Source organism: Neocloeon triangulifer, unplaced genomic scaffold (genome assembly GCF_031216515.1).
Source record: "Neocloeon triangulifer isolate White Clay Creek 2 clone unplaced genomic scaffold, ASM3121651v1 ptg000017l, whole genome shotgun sequence".
Lineage (NCBI taxonomy): Eukaryota > Metazoa > Arthropoda > Insecta > Ephemeroptera > Baetidae > Neocloeon > Neocloeon triangulifer.
Genome location: NW_026775559.1, coordinates 7,488,058 through 7,501,643, shown reverse-complemented (window position 1 = coordinate 7,501,643; position 13,586 = coordinate 7,488,058). Strand labels below are relative to the sequence as shown.

General features: G+C 36.8%; 1 protein-coding gene and 1 long non-coding RNA gene across 7 annotated transcripts in view; one reads left to right on the top strand and one right to left on the bottom strand.

Annotated features, from left to right (window-relative positions):
* LOC132202965 (uncharacterized) overlaps positions 1-13,586 on the bottom strand; it is a 72,018-nt gene that overhangs the window by 21,010 nt on the left and 37,422 nt on the right. Inside the window, exon 5 of one of the 3 annotated variants that reach the window (XR_009442423.1) lies at positions 4,025-4,512. The exons of the other annotated variants lie outside the window; for them this stretch is intronic. This is a non-coding gene — a long non-coding RNA (uncharacterized LOC132202965). Of the gene's footprint in view, positions 1-4,024; positions 4,513-13,586 lie in introns of those variants that run through there. 3 annotated transcript variants of the gene reach the window in all.
* LOC132202951 (teneurin-a) overlaps positions 4,263-13,586 on the top strand; it is a 322,154-nt gene continuing 312,830 nt past the window's right edge. For all 4 annotated transcript variants that reach the window (XM_059630319.1, XM_059630318.1, XM_059630313.1 and 1 more), the window contains exon 1: positions 4,263-4,523. The gene's annotated coding sequence lies outside the window, so the exon portion shown is untranslated. The remainder of the gene's footprint in view (positions 4,524-13,586) is intronic.

The window sequence follows — 13,586 nt, the reverse complement described above, 5'->3', positions numbered from 1 at the left end:
TATTGATATTTTTTAGTGAAAATATAAAATAATGTCGAACACTACAAATATTAATACTATGATGAAATCGGGAGAAATTAGTCTTCACTGATAGGATTTAAAAAAATATTTTGTGTTCCTTGAGTTCGTCTTATTATCCCAACAGGCGAGTAATTAAAAAAATTGGCTAAAAATTTATTTAGAATATTATTTTATTTTTAAATATAGACTAGCATTGCAAGTCTTTTTCCTCGATTTTTTTTTGTCCAACACAAGTGCATAATATAAATTATTGCCTCTTCCACAGAGAAATGTATTATTTCAGGCGGTGCCGAGTGTGCGGAAAAGCCATCATTTCCGAAAGTCAATCGTGAAACATGAACTATAAACAGAGGGGTAGGGGATGGAGCGCCGGGCAGTTTCGGCGTCTTCAAAGGGCGAGACCCCTCCGGGCACGCCCCTGGCCGAATATCATCCCGGCTAAAACACACAGACAACTTCACATGCAGAAGCCCAACGCAGCTTATTTCCTGGCAGCGCCCGAGAGCGCAACGCGCGCGCGTTTTCAAAGGAGTGCACGACAGACATAATCGAAAGCTAATTAGCCAAACATAATTACCGCGGCAGCGCCCTCCTTTGTAGCGACACACGTTATCATCGTTATTATTATGTACACCGTTTGGTAGAGGAGAGTATTGGGAGGCTGCGATGTCAACAACTGGTGTTATTAGTTTACAAGCCCCATGACATGCCGAAAATTTCCTGATCCGCCCGCGTTTTTGCCCTCGAAGAGTTGCTAGAGGACTGCGAGTAAAGGAAAAAGGACTTTGAGGAGCTCAAGTTTGAATTCAATTTGGAATTTGCATTACAAGCTTTCAAAGGTAACTCTCTTGTTTTCTTCTTGCTTAAACAACAAATGAAAGATCACAAAAGTTTAGCCATATAATTAAGATTTATTAAGGTATATTATAATGTGCTTATTATTGCAATTTTTAATTTAACATAGATTTACCAAGAATCTCATTATTTTTTTTTTTTTTTTTTTTTTGGAAAAATCACTTTGGCTGAAAAATATGAGCAAATATAGTTTTCAAGACTTTTTCTATCAAATTTGATTATTTTAAAATATAATTTAGTAATTTTATATTTTATAGAAAATTGATGAAGAAACTGGTATCACTTCTCATGACTTCTCAATAAAAAGGTAATATCAACCGGAAATTTTAATACTTTTAAAATATTGTAGGAATAATTTTATATCATGAAGTTGTATAGAGCTTATATTGATTTAAAGTTATTTAGCTCAAATTTAAAATAACCAAAATGACTTTTCCACCATTTTTAATCTGTAATCCTGATTGTGAGTTTAGTAATATTCATTTTCTAAGTATGCAATATTTTTAAAAATGTGATGATTAACCAGAAAATTTGATTCGTTTTCATGTAAATTATTTCGTTTTATAACTTATATTTCAGTTCTGATTTAAAAATTTTTATGAAGCAACCGTGAAGTTTTTACATTTTGCTTATTTTTGAGCAACACCAGCGCAGCGAAGAGAATCTTTTTAACGCAAAAAGCCACATCGGCCAATTGAATTTTTTTTATACCACGCCACCAAAACCGCTCAGACTGGCACACTCCTTTTTTGCGACAAAACTCAAGTCGGTTGGTCGTGCGGGCCTCTAAAGCGGCTGCGGAATGATAAATTGCAGCTCGCGCGCGTCAGGTCGTTCGATGTCACTTGGGCGTTCTCGGCAGCCAGGGCAGCCGTCGCACAATAAACGTTTACACCCATATAGCCATCCATCGATTTGGCATTAGGCCGTGCACGTTGAATTGACTCTCTGGTGCACGAAAAGTTTGATCATGAACACGGGCATGTACTTTAAAATACGTACACGCGTTCCAATATTTGTTTTCGGCAAGCCGAGCGCACACATTGCGCCGTTTTGAATTAGCTGCGCTTGTATATTTTTGAGCGCGCCCGAGTGCTCACACAAACGGCATACACAAGGGGGATCCGACAGTGCTTTGAGCACGCCGACGATGGGTTGTCACTCATAATCCAACACACACTGTTCAAAACCAGCGTGGAATGCCGAATGAGAACTCGGATTGACGCATACAAATTGTAGCTTATTCATCTCGCAAAACATGTAAATTCGCTTTATTCAAACATTAAAAAACTTACGTGTCATTGTTGACCAGATCAACAACAATAAAAAAATAAAATGGTATTACAAGAAATCGAACAATGCTTCAAAAATTATTAATGTCTGATGTTTTCTTTTGATTCTGAAATATAAAAAAAATGGGGCAAATTACTTGCGAAAAGCAACAAAATCAAGAACAACTCATTTATTACATTTAAAATTTAATTATATAATAGGGAAAATTAATAATTTTTTTAATAGCTTCTAATTAAGATATGAAGATTTTCTTATTAATTTCATTTTTTTTTTTATAAGCAATTATAAAATTGTCCAGAATAAAAGCGCATAAAACAATTTAGTTCTGTTTTTTTTATCAAATAATTTTAAGTATAAAGTATGAATTATTTTATTATTTTCATGAAAATAATACATACATTTTTATAACAGGCGCTGGTTTCCATGTTTTGGTTAAAAGTACTTAATCTGTTTCTCAATCCACAGGAGGTATTGATAAATAATAATATTCAAAAATTAATTTGATCTTGTTAGCAACTGTTGCACAATTGTTACCATTATTTATATTTTTGATGACATCAAAATTCTCAAAATTCCGTTGATTTACAAACCAAAAAAATCTTAATTAACTTCTGATTTAAATGGTTTATTAATTATTTATAGGATCTTATTGAATGAAAAAAATTGAAATCAACACAGGGACGCTTCACTGCATCAGAGGTCGCGCAGAAATTTTCAATATTCGTTTCCACCCCCACAAAGTTTGCGTTCCGGTTGAGCTGCGGACGGTGCAACTAGATCGGAAAGAGTTTCACAAGTTGAGTTTGCTCAGCAAGTTGCAATCGAAAGGTAGGCAAATAGCGCTTGCTCTCGAGAGCCTTTCGAGTTAATTACAGCGGCCGTGGTTGCACAGCAATATGAAAGGATCGATGTTTGCGACCAACACTCGTCAAAACTTCTCCAGCACTTTTAATTTCCGAACGTATCTCATCGAATATAGAGAAATAAATTTTCCTCTCTAGCCTCGATTTCCAAAGGATGCAAAGTACTATCCACCTGGTGCAACCAAACACCGGGCGGCGTCTGATGACTAATGAGTTTGCCAACCGCATCGGGCGCGATTAATCTCTCGCAACGGCCAATTAGCGAAATTAGCGTTATTAGTGCGCGCCAGGGGTGTATCGCACCCGATATGACTCCATTCTTATGCTGCTATGCGCGTTGCATAATGGGCGCCCAATGTAAACCGATCGCAAACCGCAAGGGACACAATGCGTGGAACAATTATAATTACTGCGTCGGCGTTCCAGTCGCAGGGCTGACGCGACGAGCGGAACGAGAGACTTCGGCATTCAATTTTGTAATGCCTTTCCGCAATAGTTGTGTGCAGTGCACGCTCGGCGTTGTTCGCCACACTCCATTTCACCGTTGAATTGATTTCAATCCACTCTATGCGGCCCGACTGCAGTCTGAATTTATACAATCTGTTCTGCTTGTGAATACAAATCTCGTTCACATCAAAGTGAAATTTATACACACATTTTGGTGAAACGTTTAATTTTTAATATTTTAGATAAAAAGTAAGGTAATAATGTGATGCTAATAAAATGTCATGAGAAGATTAAATTCTATAATTGCTTTAATTTCCGCAAAATCATCAGCACAAAAGTTTTTGTTTATTTTCTTGCTTTTTAAAAGAATTTGTTTGAATAAATTAGATTATATAGTGGCATATTTTGATTGCTATAAATAATATTGATATAAACAAAAAAAGGTGCACTTTGTTGTGAATTTTAATTTTACATTATTCTCTATAGACTAACTATTCTGATCTTTTTGTAAGCATTTTTAAAATTTTAATTGCATTTGCCTTTTTTTGTCTTTAAAAAAATCATAAGAATTAACCATCCGTTTTATTTATTATTTCAAATGATTTTTAAATTTTGAATTGCATTATATTTCATTTTAAATTTGCAAAATAAGCAGGTTTTTCTGAATGAGTTTGTCGTTTTTGGTGTAGTTTGAGCGGCGCGAGCGAAGTGGCGCCTCTCGGCGAGGAACGGCGCACGCCTCGTCGAGAGAGCGAGCGAGGCATCGAGGGTGCATGAGGCAGTGACGGGTGATAGCTCGGTATCGCCACATCCCCAGCGGCGCACTGCTCTCTTCTACCCACTCACTGCAACTCACTCACCCACTGCACTCCGTCACACGTTCCTCAGTTCTGCCCGCAGCCCGCGACTTTTCGCATCAGCTGGACTTTAAAAAAAAGAGACAATCGTTCGCGAACTGTTGCACCGTGCCGTGGTTTCTGCGTTTGGTTTTGTGCACCTGGAGGTTGAACTCGTGGCGAGATTCGAAGATCTTCTAAATTAAAGGTAGGAAAAGATAAAAAATACTATTATTTTCTTTTAATTTTAATATAAATTAAATTTAAAAAATAGAATTTTGTGTAAATTTATAATTAATTTTAATCCCTTTTTCGCCTTGCTGGTGGAAAGTTATGCAGCGGTGAGGACGTGTCTGTCGCACCGGCTGCATACCTCTCCCTCTCAATCCGAGTGGCAGCGCAAACAAACAACCATTAGTGTCAGTCGTTCTAATTGTGAATGTATCGCGCGCCCGGCGAAAGGACCCCCTTTATATATTTGTATAATAAAAAGCGACGCCATCGAAAATCGATTAGTCAAAATAAATATTGAATCAAATTGATCTGTGAGTGGCGCGAAACTGGGCCCTGATTTATGGCGCGGAAGTGTGCGTTTTATCGGTTTGAATGGAATCGGGAGCACGTGTGGCAGAGAGAGCGCCCGCCCGCGTGCAATAATTCGAAACGGGGGTCACGATCTCGCGAATATTCCGCCTTATCTCCGAAGAGCCTTTTGCCCCTCGAGCGCCGAGTAGATAAATCTGGCTGGTGCTGCTTTTGCCCTTCGCCTGCACCGCTTCTCGCGAATTGCGAATCAGCCCGGGCGTGATACGAGGCAGTAAAGAAGAGACGAGGAAAAAAAAGAACTTTGTTCAAATTGTTTTTCTTTGTCTGAAATGAAAATTCAAAACATGGGGGGGGGGGCACATTCAGATATTTTTGCTTTATTTATTGAATCTTTTCAGTAGTGTTTAAAGTGCGTTAAAATAATTTAAATAATATTATTAAAATAATGTTTTAATAAAAATTTAATGTATAATATTTAACAAATATATATGTTTCTTTTAAACTTTTTGATATTTATTTTATTAAATAAATTTTCTTAAATTTATAAATAATTGTTTAAAAATTTACAATTATCTGGGGTTCTACCTTAGAAATTTTTACATTGTAGCCCAACGTCTGTTTAATCTGTGATTTAAAAAGGATTAGTATTTGAACGTTGAGGTTCACTGTTGCTCGACAGTAAACTTTCAGCATTGCATTATATGTGTGAGGATTCATGATGTTGATTACATTTTTGTAAGAAAATCTCTAGTTGCATACATTTTATTTTGACTGATTAATTTTACCTTTTCAAAACCTGAGACCAATATTCATTTCTCTAATAATTATAAATAATTTTGTTGCAAGTTTCACTTTGACGAGTTTTACAGAAGATGTGAATAAAAGAGATCGTTCATTACGATTTGTGCCAAATTTGACGCTAATCTGTTGGAAAATCATCACCATCAGGCAATTAAACTAGATCTTTGAACGCAAAGTCAATTAATCATTGTGACGTTTTGAGTTCTCGCCAAAAACTAATTTCCACCCTTGCCGAGTGGCGACGAGAAGCAAAAATTCTCACACACCGCTGCTATATTTATACATCCTTGGAGGAAATCGTAGGAAATTTATTGGACACGATGAAATTATACGCGGCTGCGGTTAGTTGAGCGGGCGGCGTGGGCTATTTTTATTGCCGTGAAACGCGAGACCAGCAGCGGCTTATTGGTGTGACACACGACGAGTAATAATAATGCGCGTTTGTCGCGTGCTGTGCAAGGTACATACGAGGGAGGCACCTGCTCCTCTGGCTGCTCTCGGCGGAGCAATGCAAGTTTCGCTGCCAAGATCATAATTCCACCGACGCGGGCAGCTGCGCTCCCGTATTATTAGCCAATGTGTTTTAAATAGGCGGCGTCAAACTTTAGTTCCTAAACATACTCGGCCGCCGGTAATCCCCGACGCTGTAAGGCAGTAACTTGTTGTTTCCAAAGTGCCGCGCGCACCCCCTCCTAGGTAAATAAACAGCCACTTGAGATATTGAAGCAAAAAACGGAACACGCTGCAGGAATTTTAATGCTGCTGCGCAAACATAATTTATACTGTGTCGTCAAACAGTCTATAATCAAGGCGAGTGTTTGCAAAATCAAATTCATGAATATAGAGATAAATATTTTGAACAAGGAAAATTTATATTTAGAAAGTAACTTAATTTATTTAAGGCTGAATTTTTTTTAAATTTTAGAATTTACATATTAATAAATCAACTGATTCTCTTGAATATTAAAAGATTTATTTCATCTCTACATTTCAAAGAATTAATTTTTTTTTTATAAAATACCTGAAAAAAACTTGCGTTAGTAAGTTTTTAGTAAAATTTCAAAATTATTATAAATAATTTTATATAAAGCATAATATGTACGAGAGAAACAAATTATATATCATGAAAAATTTTAAATTTGGAAATGAATATTAAGGACAATTCAGGAAGCATTTAAAATTTTGCATTATTTGCAGTGTGCTTTGCAAGAAGGACTCTCAATTCCTTCCTTGGCGATTTCAATTTTCAAATTCACACTTCAAATCCTTTCGTCTGCTTCTCTGATCGGCGACGAACCAAAGAATGTGACGATGTAATCCAATCGGCGCAAAACAATCATTGTTAATTCGAGCAGAAAACATGGCTGGAGCGCAGTCGCTGGCAATTATAATAAATTTCTCATCCTTTCTTATCACGTTCGTGCATTAGGCACCCTCCTCTGCAGCGAGACGAAATCCAGAAAATCCTCGAGTCGGCGAGGCGCGGCTGAATTATTGGATTTGGTGCGTGCGCGGTGTTAAATTACACAAAGGCGCGCGTCTCCCTTTCACTGCCTTTTCGCCCACCGGTTCTCTCTTTCCTTTCTCTCTCGTACTGTGCACCGAATTAAACTCTTTGCTCCAGTCCACGCCCGTTATTTAATTATTTTTGATTTGCCGCCTTCACTCTCGCAACTACTGTGCGAATTCGTCCTTTTCTCTTTCCGCCTCTCACAATCGATAAGAAGAAGAAGTGTCGCTCTGGAGAGACTAGACAAGAATTAGATGAAAGCAGAGAGATCGGTTTTCACGAATCTCCGCCAACGTCTCTCTCCCTCGTGATTCGAGATAAAATTTTATGGAAATATAAATGTATATCTGAATGAGCAAGAAAGGGAAAGAAATAAAAATTTATTCCTTATTTAGGGGCGTGATATGAAAAAAGGCAAACAAAACGCAATTACACGGTCGCGGGGCGCGGCGCCATAAATAAATTACCACATCCCCGAAGTCGTGTAAAATTTTATATGCTGCCAGCAACGGCAACAGCGTAAAATTTTATTCTCAAAATTGCCCTCCATAAATTACTCCATTATGTTTAATATTCTCGGCGGCGCAACCGAGGAGAAAAGTGCAGCGCACCAATCGATTCAAACGTGCCGCCGACGCTGCTTTTGAAACTGCGATATTGAAAAGGACAAAAAAAATATGTATTTTTACTGCCAGCAACTCGGCGATTGTCCTCAGGTGACTCGTGCTATTAATGCAAAAGCGACGCTCAACCTGCCGTTTTTTACTCGATGCCGGCAAATCTGTGAGACTCGAGAGAATCGCTGAACTGTGGATAAACAGAAGCAGAGATTTGTGTGCATCTGCTATGTCAGCAAAGAAAAATACGCCCAGTTTGATCTAGAAAATCCATAGCTGTTTTATGTTTCCCATACAGAAAGAGAAACTAAACATTTGTGAGACAGAAATCTTTGAAAGAATATAATATTATGATTTGGTCCACAATAAATATAAAAAAAGAGATGGGAAAAGTAATTTTTAAGGTACAAAGTGTCTTGAATAGCAACAGGAAAATTAGCAAAATTAATTATTTAAAAGATATCCAAATATCATTGAATGAGGTTCTTTAATATTGCAGTAAAAATTTGGTTACATATTAAGATTGATAAAAATAGCTCTCTCTTATTTTTAATTGAGATTTAATACCCTAATGACCCTAATTAACGTTAATTAATTACATTGCCTGATGAATTATCAATAAAGAAACTGCTACATTTAAACTTTATTTAAAAAGCCTAATTACTAGCAAAGTTTCATTATTGTTAATTTGTTCAAAATAAAGTTTTGGTAGTAATACGGCTTTTTAATAAAGATTAAATATAGCAGAAATAATTCAGCTTTTATGTGTAAGAAATTTTGAAATATGGAGACGTCACTTTTTGTTCGAATTGAGCCTGGAAATGCCTGCTAGACGCTAATTAATCCAAGTGGCTTTGGTATGTGCAGTTGTGTCATAAAAGAGTCGGTGATCATTAGTCACTTGCACATGCAGCCGGTGCCCTGTGCGGCGTATTTGTTATCACCGCAGCAGCCGTTTGTGTGCAGAACGTACAGACACGTCGCGAGCGGCATTATTTCGAGAGATTCATTTTCATTGCGAGGGAGCGACGTGTGTAAATCAAAGGAAGCCTCGCATCCACTTCCGATATTATAAATCGCTCTCTCGCAGCCAAGGGCGAGGACCAGACGAGGAATGTGCGGAATCCGCGCGCCCCAGCCACTTTATTTATGTCAAATAATATTCAACGCAGCGGACGAAAATCGCTTTTTTCAATATTATCGCAGGCCAGAGAGATATAAATAAAAAGAGAAAGAATTTCCAAGGGAGATAAAACCGGACGCTGATCCTTTTTGCTCGGCTGCTCTCTTTACATTTTTTACTCCGGCCTCCTTTTTAGATTAAAAACGATGCCAAAACAGCGCGCTGCCTTTTGCCTGTGGAGTAGCAGCGTTTTTTACCGCGAGGATAACATAAAGCGATATTTACAATCTCGCGCACCTGCCAGGCAGCCGATGTTTATTTTTAGTATAAACACACCGGCAAAACATCGTAAATCGTCTTATTTGTGTGCCAATGTAAAGAGGCGGTAAGAAATTCTGTCCTGGTTAGCAAAAAAATATTTCTTTTAGCCAACATTTTTGTATCTATTATACATAAATTATATATGAGTGTTTGAAGCAGCCCTTTAAATTAACAAGAAAGCTGTCAAAAAAATATACATTTTATGTTAGCCAATTTTTTTTAATGCTGTTTTGTTAAAAAAAAAACTAAAAAAAAGAAAAAAGAAAATATTATTTACTTCTAGAATTGCATTCTGTGTGTTTATTTGAGTGATTCATCAATTTAATTTCAAAATTTGTTAACACCACTAATTTAGAAGATGAATTTAAAAAAATAATAAAAAAATTACACAATTAACATACTTAAAAAAATATATGAAAGAAGGTCACTGACCTTTTACCCCCCCCCCCCCCCAATACAAATGGTTTGCTGTCTACAACCAAGGAAAAACAAGCTGTTTCATTATTGCAAACAATAAATAAATCATTATTGAAAGCTCAGGCCGAACATTTAATTAAGAGAAATATGTCCTTTACTTTTTGACAATGTACACAGCATTAAATTCTGTGTCACATATTTTGAGGATTTTCTATTTACACTCGACATTTTAAATGAGGAAAATAAATTCTAAAATGTTCTTTTGAACCGACCAATCCAGCAAAAATACAAAGGAATCGAATTTTAAATAGCAACATATGATATCGCAGAATTCACAAATAAATTCTCGTCGGTGGTCGCTCACTGACAGCAACAGGACGGAATGCGCATTCGGTGTTATTGTTCCGCGAGTTATTCAAAATGTGTCACTCACTCAGTCGGCCGAATTGAAACACAGACCCGCGATAATGAACATTGCGATCGAATTACGTAACGGCAGCATGCATTGCATATTAAATGCACAGCGAGACACACAGAGCAAAGCCGCCTTAATTAATGCCGACTGGCCAGCCGTCTATTATTTCTCGATTGAATCTGCAGCTGTTTTGTTTGGTCGCCGCGAGAGATGCAAAATCGTGCACAGTGTGTATGCAACCGGCACGACTTGTTTGCTCACGGTTGTATATGCAGAGCACAGCGAATACACTTTTATTGCAGCTGAAACCATGCATCATTTACCAGAACAATGAATGAAACATGTCGACTCGTGTGCAACCTATTTACAAAGTGGCAACGCCGAATAATGGCAGGCCTTGGAATATACCGCGAGTACAACACACACACCAACGAGTTCATAAAGCTTCTTTCAGCTCGGTTCATTCTGGGCCGACACCTGGTGCTAGATTTATTTCTGAATTGCGACACTAAACCCGCTTAAACTCACTTCCGCCGCCAAATTTACTCGTTTTTATTTTCTGGCAAGATGCTCTGGTGCGCGACAGAGCACGAAGCACCCTCCAAATTTGAATATTGACTGTAGAAAATCTTTCAGTGTGACTGAAAAATTTTTGAATTGTGAAAATTAAGATTTTTTTTTTGAAAATTTGATTTTTTATTGGTTTTATTTATTAAATAATCAGCCAATTGTCTAAGAGCGCTTTCAGGATTAAAAATAGTAATGAATGGAAACATCAGTGTGGAGTTTTAGAGAGTCCCAAAAATAAACTACATATTTCAAAATCACCACTCACCCAACAATTTTCTCTGCTACGGAAAATATAAAATGAAATTTCCAACATTTGGAACTCTAATTGAGAATACATATTATGGTGAAAATTCAACGTTGAGAGGTATTAAAGGGTAGTGATAAAAATAAATTAATATTTGATGCGAATTTTAATCCAATGAAAACAACTGCAAGAGATTAAAACCACCAGAGTCCTTTTTTACTTACATTTCATACTCATACCTTCATAAATTTTAATTTAGAATTTCCGCCTTTCACAGCAAAAGCACGTTGATTGTACCTTGTACCCCTTTTCTCCATTGTGAATTAAAAAGCAGCCTTATGCAACCCGCAGCTGCAGTTCGAGGCGGCCATCATTATTACTGCAAGCCTGGTTTACCTACCCTCTTTTCTACTTTTTCTCCTCACGGAAAACACACACACACGTGAACACATACACAGGGATGTAATAACGGTCAACCCATTTGCATTTTGAGCAAAAAAAAAAAAATAAAGAGAAAAAAGCAAACAAACACAAAACAATAAAATGCAAATCCAACCGTTGGATATTTTCCATACAAGGGGATAAATATTTAATTAAATAAAGCACAAGCCGATTAGTCAGCCATAATCTAAAATCGATCGTCTAGTCGCAATTTTATTTCATCGCTCCGCTCTTCCGCCTCATTTGCCACCGTTCCATTTTTATTGTTCGCTAGGCACAGTCTGCACGTGTTGCGATGCGTGCCGCAAATCCGACTCGCATGAATTCCACCAGCTGATTTTTTCTTTTTCAGAAGATCGACTTGAGTTTCCTCGCAAGCGTGTGCAATCTACGGACGTAATTAAATCTAGTCGTCGCCGATTGATTCAATCGCGCTCAGGCCATTAAGCTAATTAAAAGTTGCGCGCTGCACACGGCTTTTAATTACAGTTTGCTTGGCGAGAAGTGTCTGGAGATAGATGAGCAAACTGCTGAAATTAAGGTCGGAAAACTTTGCAATCATTTATTGCAGCACTGGAAAATTATGCAGAGAAAACCTTCAACGCTGAAATAAATTTATATACCTTGAGCAACTAAAGTAATACGAAAATTTTCAAGTTCCAAACAAAATTATTTAAAATATAGCGCGTTTCTGGGGTTATATTTTTACTATTTTTGAATTCTTACTTACTATAATAATTTTCTGTTATTATTAGAAATATGAAATACGCTATGGATGAAAAAAGTTTCAGTTTTGTAGAAAAGAAATAAAAGATATTCCATTATAGCTAACTTAAAAACAGAATTAAATTAGTGCTAATTTACATATAAAAGTCATCAAAATACCAAGAATACTGATAAAAAAAGATGGGAACTTTCCCTCTACAATATAGGGCCTGGGTAAATAAGACCAGCGCCTTGGCCAAAAAAAAAGATAATACTACATTTTATTAACTTTTGCGGCAACATAACAAGAGGCTTTGAATTTTCAATTTAAAAAGAACTCCTTGAACGCAAAGCATATCTAACAGAAAATTTCATATACAAAAATTCCGGTTAGCTAGTAAATTAAAAAGTTGTGCGCTCAGCGCATATTGTCGGCCAAATTGTGAGCTATATTGTTTGCGAGAATTTTTAGTGAGAAAGTTGGAGGAAAAAGTGAGCTGTGCGGCGCACATGCGGCATCGACAACTTTTTACGAGACGAGAGCAGCAGCTTTTTCAGCGCTGCGTTTAACCAGGGCGCCGGCAACATTAATAAAAACCCTCCGTGCCGAACGAGAAGAAGCTGCAGCGCCCTTTTACGCCAACCTTGCTCTCTTTCTCTTTATTTTTTTTATTTAACCGTGAAACTAAAAAGTTGTAGGTGCATGACGAAGTTTGAACGAGAAAAACGTTCATTTTCTCCCGCGTAGGCGCAGAGGGATTTTATGACAAAGTGCATCAAAGATTCCTTTGAACGTGTCGGGCCGCCGGGGTCGGACATTAAGTGCTTGGGATTAATTGTTGACGAGACCCTCCACCTGCTGTCAAAGCGAGTTTCCACAGCCCAACTGCTCCTCCAGAGCACCAGGCTAAATTTAGCCGGAGCGAAATTTATGGGAAAATATTGTTTCGGCCGCGCACTTGCGACTTGAATTAACTTTTGAGAAAGCGTGTTCAACACCCACTGCCAAGAAAGTTTTTGAAATAGCAACAGCAGTAAATGAAAACTAAAAATAGCTCAGAGTTAGTGAAAGGTTTATTTTGAGGTTCAGTAGTGTTTATGACAATGTATAAAATAAATTTGAATTATTAAAAATTATGTAGGAGTTAATATAACATCCCAAGAAACGGAGAAAGTTTTGTTACCAGTTTAATTGATGAAATAAAATTGCACCCCTAAATTTATATACATGAAACTTACTAAATGAGGAAATAAAATACAAAAAAAGTATCTATTTAAAATATTTAAACATAAAAAAATCAAATCTATAATTAAAGTGAAAAATTGGCGATATTTTATTAAACAATAAACCTACTTTATCTTTAATAATAAGAATATTTGTTTAGCAGACAATTATAATAAATATTCTTATTTCCCAAAACATTTATGCATTAAAATTATTTTGTTCGTTCTAATTGAAATCTAAATTTGGAATAAATGCAATTTAAGGCAAATAACGGTGAACGAAAATAATTTATATTTCTGGGCACAAATGAGGCTCTCTCGCTTAAATGCCGCATCT